The sequence below is a fragment of the Pristiophorus japonicus genome, chromosome 1 (assembly GCF_044704955.1).
Source record: "Pristiophorus japonicus isolate sPriJap1 chromosome 1, sPriJap1.hap1, whole genome shotgun sequence".
Taxonomy (NCBI): domain Eukaryota; kingdom Metazoa; phylum Chordata; class Chondrichthyes; family Pristiophoridae; genus Pristiophorus; species Pristiophorus japonicus.
In genome coordinates, this window is record NC_091977.1 from 506,577,900 (window position 1) to 506,605,701 (window position 27,802).

The window sequence follows — 27,802 nt, forward strand, 5'->3', positions numbered from 1 at the left end:
ATTCGCCGTATTTTACTTTTGTACTTGAATGTTCCCAGTCTTTGAGTCGGTTATTTACCTCCTTTGCTAAATTAGCCCTGAAGGAGGCCAGTCAGAGGGTTCTGATGACGTATATTTCAATATCACAAGGTATATACTGATAAAGATGGCCATTTGGCCCATCTTAATGCATCTGCCCAGGATCACCCTACACTCATCCTCATTGTTACATCTAATTGTTTCTTAAATTATTTTTACCTGCATCACTTTGCTCAGAAGTCCGTTCTAAATGTTGCATGAAGAAGACTTTCCTGATGCCATTTCTACAGTTACCTTTAAAGGTTATCTTGAACCCAGTGATCCCTTATCTTAAAGTAGTATTCCAGGTTAACTTTTTCAATACCATTTACTATCTTGTATACCGCTATAAAATCCTGGAGCTGAATTTGCAGCCCCTACAGGTGTGTACGAGGTGTGCATGTACCCATAGGGCCCCGCAAGTTTCGGGTTTATACATGCACTGCGCATGCGCTGAAAGACGGAACTTGCAATCTGTTCGGAATCCACTTGACAGTTCGTATGAATCTGAAAGAAATGGGGCTCCGCAGGCGCAGATTTGGGCCATTTTCCCAGCGAATGCCCTTGAAATCCTTATACCTGGTAAAAGCATTCGCATGGCCTTGGACCCTATCAGTTAGAGGAGAAATTGGGCTTTGTGTAACATCCGTTGTTTAGGCGCTAATCGGTCTCCCAATGCTCCAAATGGCGTCCGCCGTCTTGGTAAAGGGGCTTGTGCGTGCACATCTAATGACCGCCGACAGTATGCAGAGCAGGCAGATTATGAGGTCAATCAGTGCACAAAATCATTTGACGCCAGCACTGCTATTTTCAAATGCCACACCATGTCTTAACCTCGCACAGCTGAAAACCATGTCAAACTAGATTGAGGGCCCCCTCACCAGCCCTACCAAAGGCATCATGAACTACTTATAGGTTAGTTGCTGGATTATTTCTTTTGCCTTTTTCTGCAATTCTCCGCACTTTTGGGGCTTTCCTCTAAGTTTCAATAGTTTGCAGGGAGTGGTCTGGCTGATTCTGATCTTTTTTGGTGATTGTTAAAGGCTTGTGCAGAAACGAGTTGCTTCTTGACATGTGTGGCCAGTTGGCCTTTCTCTTGTAATTGAGCATGACTGAGAGAATGAACAGGGGCCACACAGAGCAAGCTGATAGAAGAGGGAGGAAAGGGCTCTCCGCAGGAGGCCATATCCGCCTCGGGTCTTGAGGGAGCAATTCTCTTACCTCACCTTTAGTGACGACCAATGCTTGAGATATTTTTGCTTTACTAAAGAGGTTGTGACTGTAATCTGGCAACTGCTGTAGCCACAACTGCAACTTTAGAGCAGGGAAAAGACCGTACTGACTGTTGCTGTCAAGGTAACCGTGGCTCTTAACTTTTATGAGTCTGGTTACTTCCAGGCTGCTGCTGGAGATATAAGCAACATCTGGCCGTTTGCCGTACACTGCTCCATAAGGCACTCTATACAGAGAGAGACGACTTCATCACATTTCCTCTTGCCAGAGACAAGTAGGTGGGGCGAACACGTGAGTTTACTCTGATTGCATGCTTCCCCATAGTGCAGGGTGTCATTGACTGTACACACATTGCTTTGCGTGTGCGACATGTCAATTCTAACATTTTCCTGAATTGACAGGGATGCCACTCCCTCAGTGTGCAGCTGGTGTGCGACCACAGGCCGCGCATCATTCAGGTGAATGCCTGTTAATTTGGCATTGGTCACGATTCCTTCATTCTGCGGCAAGCTGGAGAAATACCACCAATGCTGCCTCCGCAAGATCCTGCAAATCCACTGGGAGGACAGACGCACTAACGTCAGTGTTCTCGATCAGGCCAATATCCCCAGCATCAAAGCACTGACCACACTCGACCATCTCCATTGGGCGTGCCACACCGTCCGCATGCCCGATACGGGACTCCCAAAGCAAGCGTTCTACTCGGAACTACTACATGGCAGGTGAGCTCCAGGTGGGCAGAGGAAACGTTTCAAGGACACCTTCAAAGTCTCCTTGATAAAGTGCAACATCCCCACCAGCACCTGGAAACCCTGGCCCAAGACCACCCTAAGTGGAGGAAGAGCATCCGGGAGGGAGCTGAGCTCCTCGAGTCTCATCGCCGAGAGCATGCAGAAAACAAGCGCAGACTGCGGAAGGAGCGTACGGCAAACCAAATTCCCCATCCACCCTTTCTTTCAACCACTGTCTATCCCATCTGTGACAGAGACTGTAATTCCTGTATTAGACTGTACGGGAGTGGAAGCAAGTCTTCCTCGATTTCGAGCGTCTGCCTATGATGATGATGATGATGATGATTCTGCGGCAGTCCTCTGTGACTCACCACAGCAAGTCAAAGGCAGGCTACTGGGCAACTCGGGTTATCCACTCATGACATGGCTCATGACTCCAGTCCGAAACCCACGCACACGTGTACAGCAGCCCTACAATGAGAGCCATGCTACAAGGAATATTATAAAGCACAATATCAACGTCCTCAAGCAACACTTCCACTGCCTGGACCGATTTGTTGCGGTGTGCTGCATGCAACATAACGTGGCCATTATGAGGGAGCAGCCCTTGCCACCACCTATCACGGGAGAAGCTGAGGAGCAGGAGCACAAGGAGGAGGAAGTGCAAGTGGAAGGAATGATACAACACACATCCTTTCTGCCTGGGCTCTAAGTGTTCCAATAATTCATGAGAGATATCAGTAACCTCAACTACAACTCCCCATTCACCAACAGTCCCACACTCCTTATCGTCCTCTTTCCGACAGCACAAACATAAAAGGTACCAGAAAATGCAAATTCCAATCCAAATGTTTTAATTAAATCATGACATAATGATACAAAAATAAACTACTCGTCCTTGTTCATTCCTTTAGTGCTTCTTCCGTGTGTCTTTGTCTCTCCTAGTGTTCCTACGAGTTGCTTCCCCAGTGGCTGCAGCATGGGAGAGGGAAGGCTGCTGATCTTCAATTGAGGAGACTGCAGATGGCCTTGGATGTGACCTCGAGCAGCTCTGGGCCTCGAGGGCCCACTTCAGACTGCACCATCTCGGCCTGGGCTGCAACAGTCTGGTCTGGGCTGGCTGACCGGCAACAGTAAGGGCACTGATGGAGTGGCAGGGGCGGGAGCATGAATGCTGTCATTCTGATTGAGGACAGCAGGTTCGGACCCCATGGAGCCACTACCACTTTCCTGTTGGAGAACAGATTGCTAGAGTTCTATGACGCCCTAGAAGCCTTTTTGAATATTGGTATGCAGAGCCATGATGGCAGTAGTCTGAGCTTCCACTGTAGCACTCCCACCTTTGGTGGAAGCTGCTTCTGTTGCAATGGAAGCTAAGACATGGGCCATCAGACACTGCATCACGGTGGCTTGCACAGGTCTGCTGATTGAGGTGATTGTCTGTTCCATGTTGGAAGAAATGGGCTCCAATCTCTGCACAAAGCCCTGTGCAAGATAGTGCTGGAATCCTCCATGGTCCTTGACATTGAGCACAGGCTTTCCAGTGCACCAAGCATTTCGTTATGTGCACCCATCAACCATCTTCTGTCGCCTGGCCCATTGAAGTCTTCATCCGACTCCTCTGCAGCAGAACTAATGTGTGACATCGCCCTCCGGCGAGTTGGCACCTGCGCTATCCTTTTCCTCTGCCCTGGCTCCTGCACACTTGTGCCCGGTGTCTCAACATGTGCAGATCCCTACTGTGTCCTAGGCTCTAAAACACACACAAGTGTCGGTATCTGAGCTGGTTGCTGCGAGTGTTTGATCGAGTGACAGTGTCTGTTTATCTTCACTTTCTTCGTACTCTTCCTCTACTGACTCGGAAGGTCCCAATGCTTGTGTACCCAATACTTTGGGAGAAAGTAAAAAGTGCGTGCTTACATACTCGGCAGCTTCTCAATCAGAAGAGATTGAGGGATGAGGGAGAAGTGGGATGAGAGGAGGAGGATTAGGTATGCAGCTACCCTCATCATCAATCGCTTCGGCGCTGCCATTGGCCACGGCCTCAGTGATGCCCCTTCTCCGATGGCCAGCTCTGTCTCCTCCATGGGAGTTAAAACATGCACTGCACTTTTCCCCCTCCAGTTCTTTCATGCTGCCTCCTAGTATACACCTGCAAGAAAGTGTGAAGTGTGTTAGTCAGTGTCATGCCATATGTTTGGGTGATGTGGCTGTCATGGTAGAATAACTGCCAGTGTGTGTGAGTTGTGGGTGTGAGACTTGCAACAGTGATAAGTGTGTGAGGGTGAGGTAAAGTATGCGACTGGTAGGATTGAGTCCTGATTGATAGAGAGTGTTGGTAAGTGAGTGATGGGGGGTGTAGTGAATTGATTAGGCTAGTGGTGCAGTTGGTATGTTATGCCATTTGAAGATGAACTCACTCACCTTGACAACTCGTGTGAGATGATTAAACTTCTACCTGCACTGCATCCATGTTCGAGGAGCAACATTCCTGACATTAACCTCCACTGCTATTATTTCCCACATTGCCTCCTGAGCATGTGTCTGGAGGGGCACCTGCTCCCCTGTGGATACAGGACATCTTTCCTCCATTCCACCTCTTCCACTAAGGGCTCCAGCGCAGTATCAGAAAACCTTGGTACTTGCTCTCTACCATGGCTAGCCATTCTTCACTCTGTCACAGGAGAGATTCACTTCTGAAACGACTTCCAGCATCTATTCCAGCCAGAATGTACCCTTTAAGAGGTGCAGGCTGCCTTTAAGTAGCTCTAGCCACTCGCGATTCTGGGGGCCCTGCTAATGTGTGCAACCAATGAACAGCACGGGGAGCACTGTCTGCATGCAGCAATCATTTGAAACAACAGGCAGCATGAATTTGATTGCCCGCCAAGATCCCTGTGTCCATTTTCAAGGGTTATCCAATTTAACGCTCCTCCCCTCCTTGTTTGTACAGTCTTTCCTTCTAACTTAGACCCCTCGCACTGGAGATCATAATTGTGGCTCTTCTCTGCATTAGTTCCAATGCTTGAATAACTCGCTTGTTTCTCGGCAACCAAAATTGCATGCAGTACTTGAGATGTGGCCTTGATCACAACATCTTCTGATTTGTATTGTACATTCTGCTGGTTTTGTTGATATCTGTTCGGCATTGGTTGGACATATTGAGCTTTGAATCCACCAAGATACATTGGCAGGGGACTGTTTCTTTTACAGTGAGTTCCTTTGAGGAATATTCCAATAGCAGGAATAACCACATAACTGTAAAACATTGCCTCTGCTCTCTCAAAACTGGGGAACTACCCCAGTCCTCCCTCCCTGTCACAACAACATAGACCAACAATCACTCACATTTATATAGCGGTTTTAACCTAGTAAATCATCCCAAGGTGCTTCACAGGAGTGTTATCAAACAACATTTGACACCGAGCCATATAAAGAGAAATTAGGCAGATGACCAAAAGCTTGGTCAAAGAGGTAGGTTTTAAGGAACATCTTAAAAGAGGAAAGAGAGATAGGGAGGCGGCGAAGTTTAGGGAGAGAATTCCAGAGCTTAGAGCCTTAGTAGCTGAAGGCATGGCTGTCAATGGTGGAGCAATTAAAATCCAGGTTGCACAAGAAGCCAAAATGTAAGGGGTGCAGATATCTCAGAGGGTTGTAGGACTGGTGGAGGTTAGAGATAGGGAGGATCAAGGCCATATAGGGATTTGAAAACAAGAATGTGAATTTTAAAATCGAAATGTTGCTCAACTGAGAATCAATGTAGGTCAGCAAGCAAAGGGGTGATGGGTGAATGGGACTTGGTGCGAGTTAGGATAATGGGCAGCAGAGTTTTTGATGTGCTCAAGTTTATGGAGGTTAGAAGAGGGGAGGACGGCCAGGAGTGTGTTGAGATAGCCAAGTCTAGAGGTAACAAAGACATAAATGGTAGTTTCAGCAGCAGATGGGGTGAGGCAGGGGGTAGTCAGGCGATGTTACGGAGGTTGAAGAAGGCCCAGATTACACGGTGCCTGTCAAAAATGGATCAACTAGAATCATAGTTACGGGGAACTGAATGATTAAAAGTGAAGAAGTTGGAGGAGGTTTTGGCAGCATCCATTGTTCCAGGCAGCGGTGATCGAGGAGACACAACTCTGAGCTGAAACTTGTCAGTGCCTTGGTGAAGAAAAGTGGGGGGCGATGCATGAGAAGTGCAGCTGGTAATGCAGGCTGCAATGGAAGTATTAAGAATAGTGCAGATGTGTGGTTGGAAGCTCTTCTCAGGGTCAAGTACAACACCGAGATTATGAACTGTTTGGTTCAGCCTCAGGGAGACAGTTGGCAGGGAGTGGGATCGAGTCAGTGGCTCGGGAACAAAGTTTCTGGTGTGGACCGAAGGCAATGGCTTTCCCAATATTTCGTTTGGAGGAAATCTTTGCTCATCCAGTACTGGATGTCAGTCAAGCAATGTGACACATTAGAGACAGTGGCAAGTGATGGTGAGGTAGAGTTTAGTGTCATTAGTGTACATGTGGAACCTGACGTGTTTTCGGATGATTTCGCCGAGGGGCACCGTGCTGCTCAGAAATGGGAGAGGGCCAATGATAGATCCTTGGGGTCAGCAGAGGTACCGGTACGGGAGCGGGAAGAGATGCCATTTCAGGTGATTCTCTGGCTACAACCAGATAGCTCAGAATGGAGCCAGGTGAGTGTCGGCTGACCGAGCTAGATGGCGGTGGAGAGGTGTTGGAGGAGCATGGTGTGGTCAACCGTGTCAAAGGCTGCAGACAGGCCGAGAAGGACGCGGAAGGATAGTTTATCACAGTCACAGTCACATAGGTTGTCATTTGTGGCTTTCAAAATCACGGTTGAAATGACTGAATCACTACTTCATGACTTATTTCACCGTCAGCATTTTTTAACATTTGTTGTGTCCTGCATCTTACACAAGGACATCAGAAATAGGATCCAGAGTATACCAATTGGCCCTCCTACATCCAACTCTTGGCCTTTTACCTTGCTTTTTCAACAGAGGGAAGCCCCATGTGATGTTTCATTTATCTAGATTTATTTGCTTTCTTTGTGCCATAATTAATTAAAAGTTTATTTTACAGAAGTGCCTTTTCAGATTCGAACTAGCCCTCGCTTCTGAGGGAGTGTCTATGATGATGATGAGCCATCTCCATTCAATTGCAATGTTTACAGTGCCAACCGGGCAGCTTGTTTGCATATTCTGCCAAGGGGCAGTAAACAATGATGTTTCCCAGGAATCAGTCCTGGGTCCCCTCCTGTTTGTGCTATGTGTGACATCATCATCATTATCATCATCAAAGGCAGTCCCTCGGAATCGAGGAAGACTTGCTTCCACTCTAAACATGAGTATTTAGGTGGCTGAACAGTCCAATACAAGAACCACAGTCCCTGTCACAGGTGGGGCAGATAGTCGTTGAGGGAAGGGGTGGGTGGGACTGGTTTGCCGTACGCTCTTTCCGCAGCCTGCGCTTGTTTTCTGCACACTCTCGGCGCTGAGGCGCTCAGCGCCCTCCCAAATGCACTTCCTCCACTTCGGGCGGTTTTTGGCCAGGGACTCCCAGGTGTCAGTGGGGATGTTGCACTTTATCAGGGAGGCTTTGAGGGTATCCTTGAGACGTTTCCTCTGCCCACCTTTGGCTTGTTTGCCGTGAAGGAGTTCCGAGTAGAGCACTTGCTTTGGGAGTCTCGTGTCTGGCATGTGAACAGTGTGGCCTGCCCAGCGGAGCTGATCAAGTGTGGTCAGTGCTTCAATGCTGGGCATGTTGGCCTGGTCGAGGACGCTAACATTGGTGCGCTTGTCCTCCCAGGGGATTTGCAGGATCTTGCGGAGACTTCATTGGTGGTATTTCTCCAGCGACTTGAAGTGTCTGCTGTACATTGTCCATGTCTCTGAGCCACAAAGGAGCCATACAAATGTGTGACATATCTTAGTTAACATGAGTCAGTGCCTTAAGGAGGGGACTGGGGAAAAGATGCTTTGTTTAAAAAAAAAACACACACACACTTGAAATGAGATTCTTTCTCGCCCAGATTACACGGTGCCTGTCAAAAATGAATCAACTAGAATCATAGTTACGGGGAACTGAATGATTAAAAGTGAAGAAGTTGGAGGAGGTTTTGGCAGCATCCATTGTTCCAGGCAGCGGTGATCGAGGAGACGCAACTCTGAGCTGAAACTTGTCAGTGCCTTGGTGAAGAAAAGTGGGGGGCAATGCATGAGAAGTGCAGCTGGTAATGCAGGCTGCAATGGAAGTATTAAGAATAGTGATGATGACTGATTGGGGTGCTTCAGCTTATTCTCTCTTTTGCAAGCCGACTGCTAGTTGTTATAAATCAAAATGCTATTGCTGGCCAATTGCACTCTCATATTTCATTAGCAGGCACTGCATCTTGTCAGGCACGCAGGGCTTTTCACTGCATCTTCGCATTAACTAACTGGTGCTACTGTATCTTTCACAACGAAAGGAGGCTGCTTCTCTTCTATTAACTTAGAATCACATTTCCAATACTCAGCATGGATTTTACAGTGAGCTGCACAGTACACGCTTAGGACTGTGATGAGGCTGGTGAATCTCTACCCCAGAGGGTTGTGGAGGCTGAGTCGTTGAGTATATTCAAGACTGAGAACAATAGGTTTTTGAATATTAAGAAATATGGGGATAGCGCAGGAAAGTGGAGTTGAGGTAGAATTTCAACCATGATGTTACTGAATGGAGGAGCAGGCTCGAGGGGCCGAATGGCCTACTCCTGATCCTATTTCTTATGATCTAAGCAAGCTGACTTCTACCGTTAATTAGCGGTTTGCTGAAATGGTATTTTAAAGGTTTAACAAGTAAGCTCAGTGGGCTTTGACCATAGTATTTGATGCATATAAGATAATCTTTGGTCATCCGTATGGTCTTGGTAAGGTTATTTTACTTCTTGCCGATTTGACTCACTTCCAGAACACTGCTTCAAACGCTCTGGTGATTATGCAATCCCTCATGCTCCTCCTCCTCTCTCTATTCTCACTGTTTGAAATGAAGGCCCATTACGGTCCCTTGCTGTAACAGTCTTTCCCAGGACCTCAGAATTGTGCAATCCCTTACTTTGCTTAGTCTGTCCTTTCTTACACACTCTATTGGCTTGTAAAATTCAACCTCACAATCACCTAGCCACTACTAAAGGGTTGAGCTTATGCTCTGCTCATCTTCAGGGGTCCTATATATAAGTCTCATTTTGGTGTGTTTCCACTACAAGTATAATAAATGTAGAATCTGTGAAATGTTCCACTTATGCAATAGAGGACAAGATTGTCACATTGTGGAGGATTACTCATTTATTATTGCTTTATCTGACTTGGGAGTAATAGTACAGTGTTGAAGATGCTCTGGCTACATTAGATGGGTAAGAGCGCAACGAAGCAAGTGAAGTCCCGCTGAGCCGGACCACGGAGGAAAGATGTTGGACCAGGAGGATGGTATGGTCAAAGGTGTTAAAGACTACAGAGAGGTCGAGAAGGATGAGAAGGGATAGTGCACCACTGTCGCACAGGATGTCACTTGTGACTTTGATTTGGCCTGTTTCAGTGCTGTGCCAGGCCCAGAAACCTGATTGGGGAGATTCAAACATGGAGTTGCGAGAAAGCTGGGCGTGGATTTGGGAGGCATCAAGTTCAAGAACTTTGGAGAGGAAAGGGAGATTAGACAATGCATGGTAGTTTGCGAGGACATAAACATTCTGTAATTGAAGAGGCATTGCTGCGTGTTGCCTTCTACAACCCCATTGTGTGAAAGGTCAGGACGTACGCGGTTACACCAATTTGTTTTTTCTGACCTCGAGGCTCTTTGCTCTTCCCATCGAGTGTCTTGTTAAATGCTTGTGACCAAGTCACCCAACTTCTCTACAGGAGTAGCTTAAATTAGTCAGACACTAGTGCATCAAACCTTCTAATAATTTAATTTATTCAGCTTATTGAATTTTTGCAGTTTTTTTGGTTTTCCGGCAGATGTTAACACCAGTTACCTATAAACCCCCAGAAAATATCATACTCAGTGGACGCCTTAGGCCAAGCATACTAAAGTCAAGAGAAGCTGCATGCTTTAGATTGTATGGTGACATTGATGCCCGATGAAGAGTGGGTTACTCCCAAACCTTTCAAAGAGGTATCTATTGGTCCAGCAACACACCTTGGCTTTAGACAGGAAGCCCTAAGTTGAGAGGGGAGACTAGAACTAGGGGGCATAATCTTAGAATAAGGGGCCGCCCATTTAAAACTGAGATGAGGAGGAATTTCTTCACTGAGGGTTGTAAATCTGTGGAATTCGCTGCCTCAGAGAGCTGTGGAAGCTGGGACATTGAATAAATTTAAGACAGAGATAGACAGTTTCTTAATCGAGAAGGGAATAAGGGGTTATGGGAAGCAGGCAGGGAAGTGGACCTGAGTCCATGATCGGATCGTATTAAATGGCGGAGCAGGCTCGAGGGGCCGCATGGCCTACTCCTGCTCCTATTTCTTATGTTCTTATGAGAGGACCCAGCAGTACTCAGAATTTTGCTGATAAAGCTATCCTGGCTGCGATGTGAATTTTGACTGGAGAATAAAGATACATTACCTACTTTATGGGGTTTTCTTCATTCTTCTTCCACCACGGATCACAATCCCATCCATCTTTTCCCTCAGACCCTGATGGATTTTACTTTAAGGGGACCCAGGGGTTTGTGTTGCATATTTAGTTTTAGTTTTGCCTCCGATGATAATGAACTAGCACAATAGTACTGATACTGCAGCATTATACAGCATAGGCACAGCAAACCTTGTGTCCCGCTTCCTGACTGCATTGTCATGAAGACACTTTAGTGTGTGCTCAGTACAGCATTTGCACAGAGCCTATCACACTAGGCCATATGTCTATGCTATGTGGAGGATGCACATTGTTTGAAGAATAAAGGTGACCCTACAGAGATAGGTGATCAATTTAAGAATAGTAGAGCACAGAAGGAGGTCATTTGTCCCATCAAGTCTGCGCCGGCTCTTTCGAATCCAGTCATTCCCACTTCCCAGCTCTTTACTCTATCTAAATCCTTTGTGAAGTTAAACACCTCTATCAAATCTCCTCTTAGCCTTCTCTGCTCTAAGGAGAACAACCCCAGCTTCTCCAGTCTATCCACATAACTATAATTCCCCATTCCTGGAACCATTGCTTCTGTACCCTCCCTAAAGCATTCATGTAATTCCTAAAGTGTGGTGCTCAGAATTAGACACAGTACTTCAGCTGGGGCTTGAGTGTTTTATATAGGTTTAGCATAACTTCCTGGCTTTTGTACACTATGCCTCTATTTATAAAGCCCAGGATCCCATTTGCTTTATGAACTGCTTTGTTAACCTGTCCTGCCACCTTTAAAGATTTGTACGTAAACATCTCAGGTCTCTCTCTTCTTGCACCCCCTTTAAAGTTGTACCATTTAGCTTGTATTCTCCTCATTTTTCCTACCAAAATGTATCACCTCACACATTTCTGTATTGAATTTCATCTGATATGTGTTTTATTTTATTCATTCACGGGATGTGGTCGTCACTGACAAGGCCAGCATTTATTGCCCATCCCTAATTGCCCTTGAGAAGGTGGTGGTGGTGAGCCGCCTTCCTGAACGGCCTATTCCACCAGCCTGTTTATGTCCTCTTGAAATCTATTACTACCTTCCTCACTTTACTACACTTCCAAGTTTTGTATCAACTGCAAATTTTGAAATTCTGCCCTGTATCCCCGAAGTCCAAGTCATTAATTTATATCAAAAGCAGCAGTGGCCCTAGAACTGAAGCTTGGGGAACTCCACTGTATACCTGCCTCCTGTCCGAAAAACAGCTCTGTGTTCTATCCATAAGTACTTTTGTACCCACATTTGTGTGCTTAGCAAAATTCTCCAATAACTTATTTAGTGAATACATGGTTTGATGTCATAGATTCAGTCACCTAACTGACATCAACAAGAGCATTTGTAGTACTGGTACAAATGGCTTCAGTGCCTGTCGGCTGGGGAAGGTGGTTCGAACTCCCCAGCTTACCTGCTGTTGATGGTCTTCCAGTGATGCTTCCTGGAAAAGGCACGTGTTGACGTTGCGTAAGGAAAGGTTAGGCCCAGCTACGATACTCCTACAATCGAATAGCTTGGCTGGCATCGACTATCTAGAAGGACACACGAAGAATGGTTTGAGATATCCGGGTGCGACCAGATGTCATGCAATCATCGTCGTCAGTTGATTCATTTTAGGAGAGGAGGATAGAAATTTGAAGCAAAACTTAAATCACTGGCAGATGGCCTGTGCTTTTCAGGGATGTCACCAGGGACTATTAAAGACTAGAGCAGTAGGTGACTGTGATATTTGGAATCCCCAATAGTGTAAAATCATTTCAGGATAACTGAACATGAACTTCGTTGTTCTGGCTGGTATTGTTGTGCTCTGACCTGCTTTGCACTACAAGTATTTACTTTTGTGTGTGCCATTCTACACGGGTGAGTTGCCAACCATAACTATCCTGTTTATAGGAGACGGTGACGCAGATAGGAAAATAGAGAGAAAAATCAGTTGACATATGCCACAGTCATGTAACTTATAGGAACTGGTTGCAGAGTGGTATTAATAGAAGCCTGGGAGCTGTTCACCAGCGAGCAGTCACAGTTGAGGTATGTAATATGTGATGAAATAAGAACTTTAAGGAATAAGAATAGGCCATTAGGCCCAATAAGCGTGTTCCTTTTTGATGGATCAATACCGTCTGCCATCTTCTGACCATATCCCTCAATCCCTTTAGAACCCTATCAGATTGTCTACAAACCATTTATAATGACCATTTCATAAGAAAAACATAAGGGATGGTGATAATTGCAGCAGCAAATGGGGAAAAAAATATATACGTTATTCCTCTCTCCTCGGGGGAAAAAAAAATGTAGACATTGCTGGTGATTAGAGGTTGCCTCTTAAGTACACTTAGATTTCTGCTGAGATGCGAACATCACATCACATTAATTTGCATATACAAAAACCTTCAAGGACGGCCTGCATATGCTTCTTGGCAGGGTGCTACAATAATCCTCGCATGGACTCTGCAGCCGATGGGATAATTTGCAATTAATTTTAACTGGGTTATGATGAAGCACACTGCTGTCGTTCTTTGACACTCTGAAAAATGACAGCGACATCCAAGGATTGATGGCAAGACTCCGGAAAATAGGAGAAAGCAAAAAGTTCGTCCCGTTCGTAGCTTTTAGCTCCGATAGATCAGCAACCTTTGATGAGAGCGACTTGGCCTTGGTGACACATCCTCATTTTCTCTCACTGCAGGAGGTTAGCGACTTGTTGAGAAAATCAGAATGGGACCTTATTTTAATTTAATCATTGAGGCGCGAGGCTTCTATCAGATAGGATAGGATTAAAAAGATCAGAAAAAATAATATGCTTGGAAATTATTTCAATTGCAGATTCTATGCACCAGTTGTTTTATCAAACAAGTTATATTTATTCCAACTCTACCCCCACCCACTCTTTTGAAGGCATTGCGTCGCCCCCCCCACCCCCAGTTGGAGTGCGTTTCTACCAGTGCTGCCTGGCCTATTGTAAGCAGGCATTGATGAGGAGATTCAACACCGCCTCCAGTGCGCCAGTGCAGCTTTCGGCCGCCTGAGGAAAAGAGTGTTCAAAGACCAGGCCCTCAAATCTACCACCAAGCTCATGGTCTACTAAGCTGTAGTAATAACCGCCCTCCTATATGGCTCAGAGACATGGACCATGTACAGTAGACACCTCAAGTCGCTGGAGAAATACCACCAACGATGCCTCCGCAAGATCCTACAAATCCCCTGGGAGGACAGACACACCGACATTAGCGTCCTCGTCCAGGCCAACATCCCCAGCATTGAAGCACTGACCACACTTGATCAGCTCTGCTGAGCAGGTCACATTGTCCGCATGCCAGACAGAGACTTCCAAAGCAAGCACTCTACTCTGAACTCCTTCATGGCAAATAAGCCAAAGATGGACAGAGAAAACGTTACAAGGACACCCTCAAAGCCTCCCTGATAAAGTGCAACATCCCCACCGACATCTGGGAGTCCCTGGCCAAAGACCGCCCTAAGTGGAGGAAGTGCATCCGGGAGGGTGCTGAGCGCCTCGAGTCTCATCGCCGGGTGTATGCAGATATCAAGCGCAGACAGCGGAAAGAACGTGTGGCAAACCTGTCCCACCCTCCCTTACCCTTAACGACCGTCTGTCCCACCTGTGGCAGGGACTGTGGCTCTCGTATGGGACTGTTCAGCCACCTAAGGATTCGTGTTAAGAGTGGAAGCAAGTCTTCTTCGATTCTGAGGGACTGCCTATGATGATGATGATTGTAATTCACTCCAGTGACTGTTTATCATTGTGTGAGTCTAGGCTGAGAGCAGTGCCAACTATATCTGTCTGTATTGCCATCACAGCCAAGCCCAATCGTGTCCTCACACGACAACACTTTCCAGTAGGAGTCATTGGATAATGATCAGGAGTGGAAAGGCTGGCTGATTTCTTTTATTCGTTGCCCCTCCTGAATCTCGGGCATTTTCTAGCCATGGTACAGCCCTCCACTGTCGCCCTGGCTGCTATCAGCGAACTTGCCGTAGTTCGGAGATCAAACAGGGTACATTTACTCTTGACAAGAAATCCTTGTAGAAATCATCATGGTCATTCTGTAAATCATCATGTAAATTCTGCCAGGGCAGCTTGGGTAGAGTGAAAGGGAGAGAATACTGGCCGATGCAGCTTGATTCCATTATTAGTAAAACAAAAGTACATTTTTAAAAACAATACAACAACGACAACAATTTGTGCCTTTAATGTAATGAAACGTCCTAAGGCGCTTCACATGAGTATTATGAGATAAAACTTTGACATTAGAAAAGGAAACTAGCGGAGACCCGGAAGTGAGCTCAGCCACTAAAGGCAATGTATGGTTTAGGGGAACGTAACAGCAGAGTGTTTTGTAGCTGTTGTCCGACTCCTGGGATTGGGATTTCCGGGCCAGAGGAATGCTATCTGACTTTGCTGGGGGGAAGGGAGGGTTGGGCTGACGTCTGGAGGGTTAGCGATCCCGAGTGGCAGCGACCCAGGCTGTTGCATGGGAACCGGAGGGGCACACCTGCTCCTCTCGGCCCCACAAAAATAAGAAGGAACTTAACCAGTGGGATCCTCTTCAGCCAGAACCCCAGCTGACACTGGTCAGAGTGTACAGTTCATTCCCGTTATACCATTTTTCCAGGGTTTCCACCAACCATGATGACGATGGCTGGAGATCGAGAGAACCCCACAGAAATTCTACAGCATGATTTTTTTTTTAAGTTTATCTAAAGCATGTCTATGTCTATGTCTGTGACGCAGGCAAGTTTCCATGTCACACTACGTGTAAAGAAAGAAAGCCAATCATTTGGAATGTGCAGTGGAACGCCTCCAGCAGTTGGCCATACTTTATTATAGCTAGAAAAGCTAGGGTTCTCCTTGGAGCAGAGAAGGTTGAGAGGAGATTTGAAAGAGGTGCTCAAAATCATGAGGGGTCTGGACAGAGTAGATAGAGTGAAACTGTTCCCATTGGCAGAGGGGTCGAGAAACATAGAAACATAGAAAATAGGTGCAGGAGTAGGCCATTCGGCCCTTCGAGCCTGCACCGCCATTCAATGAGTTCATGGCTGAACATGCAACTTCAGTGCCCCATTCCTGCTTTCTCGCCATACCCCTTGATCCCCCTAGTAGTAAGGACTACATCTAACTCCTTTTTGAATATATTTAGTGAATTGGCCTCAACAACTTTCTGTGGTAGAGAATTCCACAGGTTCACCACTCTCTGGGTGAAGAAGTTTCTCTTCATCTCGGTCCTAAATGGCTTACCCCTTATCCTTAGACTGTGACCCCTGGTTCTGGACTTCCCCAACATTGGGAACATTCTTCCTGCATCTAACCTGTCTAAACCCGTCAGAATTTTAAACGTTTCTATGAGATCCCCTCTCATTCTTCTGAACTCCAGTGAATACAAGACCAGTTGATCCAGTCTTTCTTGATAGGTCAGTCCCGCCATCCCGGGAATCAGTCTGGTGAACCTTTGCTGCACTCTCTCAATAGCAAGAATGTCCTTCCTCAAGTTAGGAGACCAAAACTGTACACAATACTCCAGGTGTGGCCTCACCAAGGCCCTATACAACTGTAGTAACACCTCCCTGCCCCTGTACTCAAATCCCCTCGCTATGAAGGCCAAGAGGTCACAGATTTAAGGTGATTGGCAAAAGAACCAAAGGCACCGTGAGGGAAAACTTTATTACGCAGTGAGCTGTAGGATCTGGAATGCACTGCCTGAAAGCAGGCAGACTTTCAAAAGGGAATTGTATAAGCACCTGGGCTACGGGGAAAGGGCGGGGGAGTGGGACTAGCTGAGGTGCTCTTGCAGAGAGCTGGCATAGGCTCGACTGGCCAAATGGCCTCCATCTGTGTTGTAACCATTCTGTGATTCTGTTTGCCATTTTGAACACTTTTTTTAATCAAAGAAGCTAGTTACAAAAAACAAACAAAGCTGCATACAATCAGGAGATTTGACAGCTTTCTAGTCAGCTGTGAACTGATTCAGGTAATGGTGGACTATGGTGACTGATGATTTTAACAGGAAAATTTAGATTATAGAGGTCTAGCTTTCGAGACATTAATATTTAATGCCTCATGAAACTGAAGCATGAACTGTAGGAGGCAGGGTTAATAGAAGTAGAGAATTAAAAAAAATATATTTTCATTATCTAGTTACTCGTATATAACTTGCTGCATATGTTCCATAACTAATGGGTTCCATGAAAAGCAAATAAACATTTTAAATATCAGTTTAATCAGTATCACATAGCTCATTCACTTAAGTAGCCTGATTTCACCCCCCCCCCAATGTAGTCCATATCAAGATTAACGTTATTTACACTTACAGCTTCAGCCAGATGACTGATTATGCTACATCAGTCACACTCAGATTCGCACATCATCTTGAGTACATGTACGGTTCTGATGGCCAAAATCAGATGAAGCATATTGTGGCTCCCGAGAGGGTATGGAGGAGAGAAAGGGGGAACCTCCTTCAAAAAGCTCCTTAAATCCTACCTCCTGGTCATCCACCCTAATTTCTTCTTATGTGGCTCGGTGTCAAACGTTTTGTCTCAATACTCCTATGAAGCGCCTTGGGATGTTTCACAACATTAAAGGCGCTGTAGAAATACAAGTTGTTGTTGTTGCTGGATGATTCTGAGTATCAGAAATTGAGGGATCGGGTGAGAAAGAGGGTAGTCGGTGTTGTCCTTTGATGAACATGGTGGGCTGATTTGTAGGACGCAATTGTTGGACCCAATTATGTTTCTGCTTCGACAAATTTTTGTGTTCCAAATGTTCCACGTGGAATTTGATATTGTCGTAATGTACTTTCCGGCAGGTGCATGGGAGAGAATGAAGAAAGTCACCAACTTAATCAGTGTCCACTTATTGGAGTCCCTGATGTACCACACCTGTATTTTGGCAGCTAGTCCCAGAAATGAACAGCTGGAGGATCAATTATAGCTGCTTAATGGCCTGATTTGGAATGTCAGATGCTGTAATGTTTATCTAATTGACATAACTGTTTGCTAAATAGTATCAAAATGCGTTTAATTATAAAATTACACTAAGATACACCCCAGTGTACTGCAGCTGGCTTACTAATGTCATGCCTCAGGGAGCCGAGAGCATCATGACACAGAAGAGATGCTGTTCTGAGGAAGCATGCATCCAGCACGTAAGGGATTGAGTAGAAACTTTCAGTGTGTCATTTATTTGGAAGGCGTTCAGTCTCTAATTCCTTTCTGCCAGAGTGTCAGCTGTGGCTCAGTGGGTAGCACCCTCGCCTCTGAGTCAGAAGGTTGTGGGTTCAAATCCCACTCCGGGGACTTGAGCACATAAATCTAGGCTGACACTCTTTCGGACGAGACATTAAACCGAGGCCCCGTCTGCTCTCTCAGGTGGACGTAAAAGATCCCATGGCACGATTTCGAAGAAGAGCAGGGAGTTATCCCCAGTGTCCTGGCCAATATTTATCCCACAATCCACATAACAAAAACAGATTATCTGGCCATTATCACATTGCTGTTTGTGGGAGCTTGCTGTGCACAAATTGGCTGCTGCGTTTCCTACATTACAACAGTGACTACACTCCAAAAGTACTTCATTGGCTGTAAAGTGCTTTGAGACATCCGGTGGTCATGAAAGGCGTCATATAAATGTAAGTCTTTCTTTATATACTACCTCTAACCAAGAAGACAGGTGACTTGTTCCCAGTTCCCAAATTGCCACCAGAATCACTTGGAACCTACCATTGGGAGGCACAGTGGAGCATTCTCCCTCTAATTCTCTGTCCTTCACTCATGGGCCTTGATATTAACGGGAGAGCGGGAGGGGTGCAGTGGAGCCAGGGCGGGAACGTTAAGATCATTTAAATAATTGACTGTCTGGCCTGCGGGTGGGAGTAGGAATCTAACGGCAAGAGGCTGCAGCTGGGGACCCGTGAGGCTTTGCAGGAGATGGTGGATCGGGGCTTTCAGCGAGATGGCAGGGAGGCCGGGACTGCGGAAGCCTAAGGACTCCTTGAGGGGTCTGGGGGAGGAATCTCTCCTGTTCCTTCTGGACCAGAAGGACATTTAAAAGAAACGGACCTTTAATACTTGCCTTTGCAGTGGTGGCCCCGTGTCCTGCCTTGGATCTGCTGCCGAGCAGCTGACAGTGCAGGTCTCCCTCTGATGTTCAGTCAATTCTACGACCCTGCGCCGGTGATGTCAGTGGACTGCGTATTTTGAATGTTACCTTGGCCACCGCCTGCGTTTTGGCGGAGCTTTGTTGATGGCCTAATTTAAGAACATAAGAAATAGGAGCAGGAGTAGGCCATCTGGCCCTTCGAGCCTGCTCCGCCATTCAATATGATCATGGCTTATCCTCAACCTCAACTCCACTTTCCCTCCCAATCTCCATATCCCTTGATTCCCCTAGATGCCAAAAATCTATTTATCTCAGCCTTGAATGTATTCAGAGACTTAGCATCCACAGCCCTCTGGGGAAGAGAATTCCAAAGATTCACAACCCTCTGAGTGAAGAAATTACTCCTCAACTCTTAAATGGCTTACCTCTTATCCTGAGACTGTACCCCCTAATTCTCGACACTCTAGCCAGGGGAAACAACTTCTCAGCATCTACCCTGTCAATCCCCTTCAGAATCTTGTATGTTTCAATGAGATCACCTTTCATTCTTCTAAACTCCAGAGAGTATAGACCCATTCTACACAATCTCTCATCATAGGACAACCCTCTCATCCCAGGAATCAATCTAGTGAACCTTTGTTGCACTGCCTCCAAGAAGATTTCAGGAAAGAAAACTATAAATGGTCAGGAGGGTGGCTGTTTGGAGACGGGAGGTAGAATTTTTACATTTTAAGCCTCCCATGCACCGTATCTGCTGGGTGGGTGGTGAGGGTGGGGGATTGAAATAGGTCGTGGTTTCTGCCTTTTTAATCTCCACAGCACACAGCGAAGGTTATGAATTTGGCAGAATGGGAGATTGAACCTTTTACCCAATATTCCAAAGCATTTCTTTTTGGTACTCCACTGTGCAGCCTAAGCTGGAGTATTTGCTTTTTGAGTCGAAGAACATTTTTCAAAGACCAGACTAAGTATTAGCTTTGATTGAAGGATACTATACATTTTTCTTTGAAGGCAGCCACTAGTTCTTATCATTCCCATGCAGCACAACATATTGATTTTGGCATCACTTGCTCTATGATATGCTTTTACTTGTGAAATTGTCCTTGGGGAGCGGGTTTTTCTAATCTTCCTTTACTATAGTTGAAGAAATAAAAGGAAAAAAAAAACAACAAAGTCAATAATGAGAAGTTAGAAAGGAACTGAAAAAGTAAAAAAAAAATCTATTCTGGACTTTAAAGGAGAAAACTTAATGTGTTTAAAACTGGCCAACAGGGAAATGATTATTTGGTCCATCAAACTCTTTGAATCCACACACCATGTATGGTATAGTGAACTGCACCAAACTCCCTCCGTTTCATAAGAAGACAACTACCACCAGAATTCAAAGAAAGAAGGACTTGCATTTATATAACACCTTTCAGGACCACCAGACCTCCCAAAGCGCTTTACAGCCAATGAAGTACTGTTGAAGTGTCGTCACTGGAAAATGATAGTACACTTCTAGAAAGAGAAGAGATTAAGAATATTACTGCCGATTTTTAGATCGGTGGCATACTATGGTGTACGCCGCTGGCATCCGAATAGAATACAAACTTGCCCTTTGCGAACTTGCTGTTTGATGCTGTGCACTTAAGGACAACGTAATGGCCCACGGATTGCGTGGGTCTACTGCTCCAATCGGTGGAAGTGCCGAGTTTCCTCAATGAATGTTGACACAGAGGCCCACAGTGTTGACAGATATGTGGAAACTATTGCATCAAGCTTATAGGAGAAAGGAGGGTGCAGGCTGACATCATGATGAATGTTGCATTAAAAGCTTTAACGTCAGGAAGTAAGTTAGAAATACATATGTTTAAAGTTTTGTTCTTTATTTGGGATTTAGAATTGGTTGAATTCAGTCCATCACAACCACATGAGGTACAGGAAACTGAAGAGTGGCACTCAGATTGAACCACACTGATGAAATGCTTCAACATCAGGATTGCACTAAAATAGAGATTAAATGTGTAGACACTAAAATAAAGGAACAAAAAAACTTCACAATTTCATGAAACTCCCAGTTAAATGATTCAAACGGAGCTCAGTTGCTTCCATCTGTTGTAATGTTCCAATTTCACTTTTATGCGAGCTAAAACCTGCCGAATGATGCTTTCGATCTTTTGAGGTATCCCCTTACACTGATGCAAACAGGCCCCGCACCTGTTTGCATCAGCTGCAAAATCTTCGTACGTGATTGCTGGGCAGTTGGTGGGCAACTAGCTCAACTCTGCACCAGCAATAAGGATTTTCCCGTCGGTGTGGTTCATCTGTCAAGTCGTAACAGGAAAATGGAAAAGGCATATTGTAGGCCTAACAATCCATTCCTGAAACTAAAATCATAGAATAGTGCAGCACAGAAGGACACCATTCAGCCCATCAAGTCGATGCCAGCAATCAGGTTAGTCCCACTGCACCTGCTCTTTCTCCATATCCCTGCAATTTTGTCTCCTTGAAGTATGAATCCAATTCCCTTTTGAAGGCTACTACAGTATTGAATCTGTATTCACCACTCTATCAGGCAGTGAATTCCAAATCCTAACCACTCATTGCGTAAAAACGTTTAACCTCTTTTAAATCTGTGCCCTCTGGTTATCGTTTCCAGCCATTGGAAACAGTTTCTCTTTATTCACTCTAAATCCTTCATGATTTAAAACACCTCTATCAATCTCCTCTGAGCCTTCACTGCTCTAACGACAACTACCCCAGCTTCTCCAATCTATCCATGTAAATTTAATCCCCCATCATTGGAATAATTCTGGTAAATCTCTTCTGTAACCTCTTCAAAGCCTTCACGTCCTTCCTAAAGCGTGGTACCCAGAATTGTATATGATACTTCAGCTGGGGCCAAACTAGTGTTTTATATAGGTTTAGCATAACTTCCTGGCTTTTGTACACAGTGCCCTTCATTAGGCCTAGGATCCCATCTGCATTATTAACGCTTTGTTAACCTGTCCTGCCACCTTCAAATGTTTGTGCACAAACACCTCCACGTCTCTCTGTTCATACAATTATAAAGGGGATGCATCATTTAACTTGTATTGTCTATCCTCATTTTTCCTACCAAAATGGATCACCTCACACTTTTCTGTGTTGAATTCTATCTGCAGTGTGTCCATCCATTCTACCAGCCCCTCTATGTCCTCTTGCAGTCTATTACTATCTTCCTCACTGTTTACTACACTGCCAAGTTTCTTGTCGTCTGCAAATGTTGCCCTGTATCCGCAAGTCCAAGTCATTAATGTATATCAAACACAGCAGTGGTCCTCGTACTGAGCTCTGGGCAACACCACTCTATGGGCTCAAATTTGGCGCACTTGTTTTTTCAGCGCACTCACCAGAGCTGCGCCGACTTTGTAGGCTGGAAACAGCAGCAAAAAGATGTCTCTGGATTCTGGCTGCTCTGTGGTCTCTCCCATGGCTTGGCGCGGCGTGGTCTGTTGATTAGGGGGCGGAGCTAGGACCCTGCGCGGAAAACAGGGCCCACACGGAGCACCCTACAGACCGTCCAATGTCCAACATTGGTAGCACACCGCCGACATAACACCGGAACTGCACACCGTCTGAATAAAGGTGGTTTTATGTCAGCGGTATGTAAACTACAATACCCTCCCCCCCAGCGATCTATTCCTCCCAACAGCGATCTATTTCTCTCTCCCCTCCCCCCTGCGATATAGTCCTCCCCTCCCCCCCTCCCCCCCCCCCCCCCAGATCTAATTTCCCCCTCCCAGGTCTAATCCCCCCCGAGATCCATTTTCCTTCCCAATATCTAATTTCCCTCCCCCGATATCTAATTCCCCCCCCCCTCCCAGATATCTAATTTCCCCTCCCCCCAGATATTTTATTCCCCCCCCCAGATATCTAATTATTCCCCCATTTCCCCCCCCCCAGGTATCTAATTCCCCCATTCCCCCCCAGGTATCTAATTCCCCCCCCCCAGGTGTCTAATCCCCCCCCCAGGTATCTAATTCTCCCCTCCCCCCCAGATATCTAATTTCTCCCCCCTCCCAGAGATCCAATTCCGCCCCCCCCCAAGAGATCTAGTCCTACCCCCCCCACAATCCGAGATCTATTCTGCCCTCCTCAGAAAAACACGAAAATAAATCTATTGTTATTTATTTATTTATTTATATAAGTATTATAAATAAATCAAAAACAATTAAAAATCTACACTTACCTGCGATCCGACGTCGGCAGTCTCTGGACTCTGGGCTGCTGCTCTTGGGGGAGGGAGAGTGGGAGACGGAGGTCGATGGAAGAGCACGCGCGCAGAACTCGGGCACCAAAGAGTCCCGAGTCCCAGACAACTTAACCTGCACCGCCGGAGCAGACTGTCCGTCGCACTCCGCTGACGCACTGCTCAGGACTGCCCAAACCAATGTTGCCAGCACTCCGCCCCAGCGGTATCGGGCGGTGAAGATTGACCGACCGCTGCAGACTGCCGTGAATTGGGCAGTCCACCAATTTCGGCTCCCATATACGCAACATCAGCTGCGCTACACTCGTTCACCAGTTCTGTTACCTCATCAAAAAACTCAAATCAAGTTAATCAATGACGATTTTCCCTCAACAAATCCATGCTGGCTCTCGTTTATTAGTTCATACTTGACCAAGTGGCTGTTAATTTCTTCCTGAATTATTGTTTGTAAAAACTTCCCCACCACTGAAGTTAAACTGACGAGCCTGAAATTGCATGGTTTATCCTTCTCCCCTTTTTTGAACAAGGGTGTAACATTTGTTATACTCCAGTCTTCTGGCACCACCCCTGTATCTAAGGAAGATCATGGCCAGTACCTGCGCAATTTCTATCCTTATTTCCTCTTTAAATGCCGCCCATTGCTCCATTACATTTCTGCCTGTCAGTCATTGACTCCAATTTACCTGGGCCAGATCCCTCCTCAGTTCAAGGTTAATCTAAAACTCCAAAATCCAAATTTTACTGTTAATTATTGATGCTTATAACATGTTCAAAACAAGGAAGAATCAAGTTTGAATGAAGAAAAACACATTGCCCAGACAAAAATTCAGTGCCAAAGTAATGGCTGTGACCAAGTATTAAGCACATTCATTGTTTGTGTGTGTGTGTGTTGGAAATCTCCTCTAACTCATCGGTCCCATAACTGGCTGGTGTCATTTCTACTCCTGTTTGGTCTTCATAGGAGTTGCGAATGAGTTTTGATATTGAAAGGTGATATTAAGATAGGGGCAGAGAAGTTTAGTATATAGAAAATAAGTTAACAGTAAATGAGTGTACAGGTCACCCGATGGATGCTTAGTTTATATCTGTGCTCAGTGGCTTGCCGAGCCGCACCAGTGTGCACAAGTAATATTCTTTGTTTCTGATGGCAGTTTTTGCAGTAGGCGAGACATTGTCTTTGGCCAGGAGCAATACTGAGTTTTCCTTAACTGCTGTGACACTTCATCTTCATTGTGATATATAACATGCCTCTACACATATGACAGCGCAATCATGAAGGCAGCTGCAAATACACTGCTACCTATTCCTGCAGCAAGGATATCAGGCGTGTGATGTTTGACTTAAGAGACTCCCCATAGACAACAGTCAAGTCTGTTTTAGTCGCGTTTGGCTCTATTGAGGTTGCAACACATTCTGAGCACTTGTGTATCCCAAGCCATAGCTACGCCCTGAAAAGTTGTGTGGAAAACTTTGGGCAGTCTATGTAATCTTCCAGTTTGGAGCTAGTATACATGACATCTTCATTATAATAGTGCGATTCAGCTCTTGTAGATTTTCTCACTTTCCCAAAATAATGACTGCTCGCACATCACATTATACATTTCCACTTCCGAGCAGTGATAGCACTAACATGCTTATTATAACTAGAAGGGATCATTCAGTGAATTACGTATTGTTCATACCTCGATTTGATGGCCTGGTGTTTCCTCCGTGCGCACGTCCCAGGCGCTTGATCCCAAAACACGCCCAAAGCCGCAGTCATTTTGCCCATGTCAAGTTACAATGAAGTATGCTCCCAATCTCATTTGAATATGACTGAACTTAAAATTGGCATCGATCAGTGTAAGCAGTTGAGGCCCAAGGAAAGTGCTGAACCCAAATCGTTAATTTCTTCTCCAAGTATGAAAATTAAATTTCAAATTATTTAATCATCGTTCCTGCACAGTCGGCACAGCATGTTCAAGAACCTGCAATCGGAGAAACTTTTCAATTTTTAATGTGACTTAAAACTTACGTCATAAAAATGCATTCAGAAAGACTCAGTAAAAAATTATTTAAAAAAAACGTTCTTTCTCGAACAAGCATGACTGCAGGATGATCACGTTTGAGAGTTGGGGGCGTGACCAGTTTTGTGGGCGGAGATCCGGTCCGGCGGAGGTTTTGATGGAAGGCCATAAACGATCGAGACGACTTGGGCATACTGAAGTTGTGCACACTAATACACATGCCCCAAATTTTGCGATCTCTGAAGTCACGTAATTAGTTTGCACCCAGATTACGCGGGTCTTTGGATGCAAATGTGGTGGAAAGGCCAGGCCATTGAATTTAATGCTAAGTTATGGACAATTTTGTGCTGTAAGAACATAAGAAATAGGAACAGGAGTAGGCCATACGGCTCCTCGAGCCTGCTGCTCCATTCAATAAGATCATGGCTGATGTGATCATGGACTCAGCTCCACTTCCCTGCCCGCTCCCCATAACCCCTTATCCCCTTATCGTTTAAGGAACTCTGTTTCTGTCTTAAATTTATTCAATGTCCCAGCTTCCACAGCTCTCTGAGGCAGCGAATTCCTGGGTTATGGGCTGGCAGCACTCAGTAAGAACTGGGCTAAAATAATGAAACTCCGAGCACTAAAATCCTTAAAGCCAAAGAAAGCGAAGACTTGCATTCCAGCATTCTGGGTGGGATTGTAACCCATGCCTAGATGTGCAATGACAGTATACCACCCAGTCTCCATCAATGTGTTTTCTTTGAAAAAAATGCTTTCATTAGATATTAAAACATTTTAAAACCCTTCTAGAAGTATGTGAGAGTTTTGTGATAACTGTAGTTTGTTTTGTTGGGTCCATTAATGTTTACACCAGAGATCTATAAAAACTTGATTGAAAGGTATAGCTACATTGCAGTCTTATCAATTGCTTTCTTGAGAGTTTTGTTGGTACCTGATGCTATTTTAACAAGTATTTGAATGGTGGATAGGGAATTCTTTTGTATGATTGAACAGTAATACAAGAAAAAGCTTACACATTTAAATGGACATTTAATAGCCCACGTCATTATCACCTGTTTGCTTTATCTCCCTTTGCTTTAGTTCTTCCAGCTCAGACTGGACATATTCCATCCTAATTACGACTGAAGTCAGCAAAAGGCCATTATATATGTATGTGTACACTGTGCGCTTTATTTTACCTTGATCATTTTCTTTTCCTGAGAATGAACATACCAGGATAGGGACGGAAACAATTATGCTGTTGAGGCATTTTATGAAATATAGTACAGATAGAGTGAGTCAGGCAAATCACACTTCCATGTATAAATTGGGAACCCCTCATTCTTCCATCAAACATGTTTCTTGCTTTTTCTCCCCAAAGCTGTGAGTAAAGTGAGAGAGAAAATTAGAAAAGGTAAGAGGAAGGAGAGGAAATAATATTTTTAACATTTAACCAAACATTTTATGCTCCCAACAACTTTGCGTAGAGAAATTCACCTCAACCTCTCTTCACGCTGTTTACGGTCATTTTAAATTGATAACCCACTCATAACTCCCCAAACAGAGGAAAGGGTCTCTCTCTCTTCACTCTATCAAAACGCTTCATCATTTTCAAAAACGTTATTAAATTTGCTTCTCTGCTCTAGTGAGAATAATCCTAGCATCTCAATGATAGCCTATCCCTGGCATCACCTGCTGAGTCTACACTGTATGCTCTCGGTGGTTTCAGTCATCTGCTTTAGTATTCTGCCACCAACATGTACAGGCATCTGAGGGGGCTGGTTGAAAAGATCACACGATCTGTCACCGAGAGCAGCCTCTGAAGTTGGATTCGATCTACACCTTTTGAGCTGGGTCCTGCATCTCAATGCTAAGTGATCAGTGGCAGGACAGACTTTATGGTGTCAGGTAGAATCTGTCGACCCTGAAAGGTGGTGCCCCAAAGATCTCTGAATCTGTGTTCCATCACTTGCTTCAAATGGTCCGCAATGCCCGAAGGCCAGTGTTTAAAACATTTGGTTTAGATGTGCTTTGTGGTTGGCAAGTCTCTCTAATGGGGTAATGAATTCCCGGAATGGTGGTCTTGGTGCTACCACTTGCTCCAGGTAGTGCTGCATTGTTTAAAATTCTTCTTGGATATTGGCATTGAGGATAGCACTGGACTCTGCTATGACCCCTGCTATCGATCTTATTGAAATATATAAGATAATGAGAGGGCTGGACAAGGTGGATGCAGCGAGTATATTTCCACTCATGGAGGAAACTAAAACTAGGGGGTAAAGTCTCAGAATAAGGGGCCACCCATTTAAAACTGAAATGAGGATGAATTTCTTCTCTGAGTACTGTAAATCTGTGGAATTCACTGCCCTGTGAAGGCTAGATCTTTGAATATATTCTACCACAGAAAGTTGTTGAGGCCAATTCGTTAGATATATTCAAAAGGGAGTTAGATGTGGCCCTTTCAGCTAAAGGGATCAAGGGGTATGGAGAGAAAGCAGGAATGGGGTACTGAAGTTGCATGATCAGTCATGATCATATTGAATGGTAGTGTAGGTTCGAAGGGCTGAATGGTCTACTCCTGCACCTATTTTATATGTTTCTATAAGGCAGAGATAGACAGATCTTTGAGCGATAAGGGAATAAAGGGTTATGGGGAGCAGGCAGGGAAGTGGAACTGAGTCCATGATCAGATCAGCCATGATCTTATTAAATGGCGGAGCAGGCTTGAGGGGCCAAATGGCCTACTCCTATTTCTTGTGTTGTTCTTGTGATTTCAGGTTTTCTGAAAAGTTGCCAA

General features: G+C 45.2%; 1 protein-coding gene across 2 annotated transcripts in view; it reads left to right on the top strand.

The window, feature by feature from the left end:
• Nucleotides 1-27,802, top strand: part of tsnare1 (T-SNARE Domain Containing 1) — a 1,185,173-nt gene that overhangs the window by 527,467 nt on the left and 629,904 nt on the right. The gene's annotated exons all lie outside the window — the stretch shown is intronic.